The 2,738-nt window shown below is 38.2% G+C and overlaps 1 long non-coding RNA gene across 1 annotated transcript; it reads right to left on the bottom strand.

Moving 5' to 3' along the window:
• Positions 1-1,948: 1,948 nt before the first annotated feature.
• Positions 1,949-2,478, bottom strand: LOC107708769 (uncharacterized). Its single transcript, XR_001636409.1, has 3 exons — positions 2,359-2,478; positions 2,136-2,234; positions 1,949-2,041 (listed from the first exon to the last, which is right to left on the bottom strand). It is a non-coding gene; the product is annotated as an uncharacterized LOC107708769 (long non-coding RNA).
• Between the last annotated feature and the right edge of the window lie 260 nt (positions 2,479-2,738).

The following is a 2,738-nucleotide window of genomic DNA, read 5'->3' as shown; positions in this document are numbered from 1 at the left end:
CAGGACACCGGCCCTCCAGGACCGAGTTTGGGCAGCCCTGGTCTATATGTACACAGTAAAAAAATGCAGTGTCAATTTAACACTTAAAGTGTCGATTTTAACACTACTAAAGATCATATATGGTCCCAATCTGTCTAGTGTTAAAAGTACACCGTTCGTAGTGTTGAATTTTTAGTGTTAATATAGCACCTTACAGTGTAGAAAAATTACACTCCGAGTGTAAAGTGTTACACTTGCTATTGTTGTTCAAATTTTACACTATGGGGTATTTAACACCCCTGGTGTTGCTTTAATCCTTTAAGTGTTATTAATAAAGTATTCTTTTCAGTGCAAACATAAAAATGCTATTGTATGGTGTTAATGTACAAGATTAGACATCAAATCAAGAGTCTTCAGACAGATGTATAAATTTCTACGTTTATTTAACAAATGGGCAAAGTGGCCACTTTAAAGCATATATCAGATGTGTAGAGGTTATTTAGTCAGTCACATTCATTAAGTGTTGCACAGAAACATAAAATAGTTAATAAAACACAAAATCATCAAATTTACCTAGACATGAACAAATATGACAGGTAGATTTGACAGTTGTGTAGCATCCATGAATTATGTTCCTCATTGTCCCATCAGCAAGCAGGTATGGCTGTGTGGTCTCTTCTATGCAATCAAGCTGTTCTTCTTGTTGGTGCCTGCAGATCAAAGACAAAAATAACACTCAAGGTCAGCTCTCCAACTGATTTTATTTACATTAGTCTTTCATATACAACCCATCTGGCAATATTTTGAGGCAGACAATAGGTAGTGACAGAAATGTCCAAATGTACTTTTGAAGATGTTTTTCAGCTTGATAGGAGGACATTTTTCCAGGTCCTTCGCAACCTAGTGGTGATGGTGGAATCAAATGAAGGAGACCAATTGATGCAATATCGCGGTCAATTGGGTCCTTGAAGGTCTTGGGAGAAGCCAGGAACTTGGCTTCTTGAAAAGAAAAAAAAAAGAAAAAACAATTAATGACAACAATATCTCTCTCAGGAACCATTCTGCTAAGTTGATTGTGTAGTCACTAGGGCTGTGATCAACTTTGCGCTGTGAATCGCCGGATCGGCTTTCACCGTGGACGAAGCGGAGTCCAGCCCGGGGTCGTCACGTGTGGTTGCCACAATACATTTGTATAATTTTAATGAGTAACATGAGTAATAAGGCATCTTAAAATGAACATTGAACAGTGTACTACATTAGAATAAATTAACACGTGTTAAGAATTTATCTTACTATTTATTATGTATAATGTGAAAAGAAAATACAGATAGATTCAGACATATTTCTCCATTAAAACTTAACTTTGTATATCTAGAAATATTTAGGACATTATTTAACCCAAAATAGCATGCCATATGAATTGATAAAGACTGGTTTCAAGCTAAAGTACCTGCATGCTCTGCCAGTGGGCACTGAAGGAAATTTTAAGACTGACGGATTTACAGTTTAACGTACCTTTAACTCACTTTCATGATGCTTGCATAAGCGTAATTGTCATAAGAAAATCTTGAAGGTAGCGCGTTTGTGTCTTGACGCGGATATGATGACATAACAGACATGATATTCAGCGCTGAGAACAAGCAACGTACAGATTACGCAGTTCACACATAAGCCTAGGGCGAATGGAAGTTTTTAAACGCGCTCTAATTTCAGAGTTTTGCATTAGATAACGTCAATCAAATGACTGGTAAATGTTCCGCGTTATGCCAGCTCTGTCTGCAGAGAGACTGCTCGTTTGCAGCGGGCGAGACAGACACTTCAACACGGTGTTATGCGTCGCAAAAACGAAATTGTTAGCGCATAATGTTTAACAGTCCCACTATTACCGTTTCAAAGCATGGAAACAGCGAAATGCCACACTCAGTGCTTTCAAAAACAAATATGAATTTACCATTTGATGAATTCTCTAATTTGAGTAGAAAACCGCCCAAATGTGGCTGCTTCAAACTTCAGTGCGACTCGTAGTAAAACCAGGCCTCGGCGGGAATGGAGGCGAGAGGATCTGTCAGCGAACCAAAATGAAAGAAGCTAAAAGCATATACAACATAAATTGTAAGCACATTCCAAAAAGTTATTTTACACGTAACATTAATCACCTTTTTTCAGGAAATCGAACCGGCATGAGAAACTTTCACACTCTTCTGTAACTTAACGTTACATCTCTCCACCTCACGAACACGAACTTAACACTAAACCTGACAAAAACACGCGCAGTTAGTAATTTCTAAATGTGTTCACCACCAATCATATTTTGAGTAAAATTATCAACAAAAATGTTTTTCCCGTTACTTTTATAAAGAGAAAATCAATCCAATTTACCGTCTCGGTCGCTTCCCGAGACAGCAGTCATTGAAGGGCGGAGTCCAGACAATTCGGCGGGGTTTTTATTCCGCACTTTTAGTGTAAAAGTGAAATTACACCATATAACAACACTGAGCGTGAGTACTGTTTAATACTGTAGATTGTTAATTCAACTCTTTGGGAATTAATAACGTTTAACACTGCAAATATTACACTGCTGATTTTACTGTGTAGCCACGATTTAGCTCTAAATTGGACGGGCTACTGTGTAGTCTGCTTTTAGCCCACCTGGCGAAATCGAGGCAATCTGTGGTCTAATTTTAACGGCTTGGCTATAGCCCTATACCAGTAACCAGAGCAGCTACGAGCATAGCCAAAATAGCCTTAACATTGTTTAC

Source organism: Sinocyclocheilus rhinocerous, unplaced genomic scaffold (genome assembly GCF_001515625.1).
Source record: "Sinocyclocheilus rhinocerous isolate Xijiao unplaced genomic scaffold, SAMN03320098_v1.1 scaffold5345, whole genome shotgun sequence".
In the NCBI taxonomy this organism is placed as follows: domain Eukaryota; kingdom Metazoa; phylum Chordata; class Actinopteri; order Cypriniformes; family Cyprinidae; genus Sinocyclocheilus; species Sinocyclocheilus rhinocerous.
The sequence above is the reverse complement of the archived record's forward strand: the minus strand, read 5'-3'. Positions and strand labels throughout refer to the sequence as shown.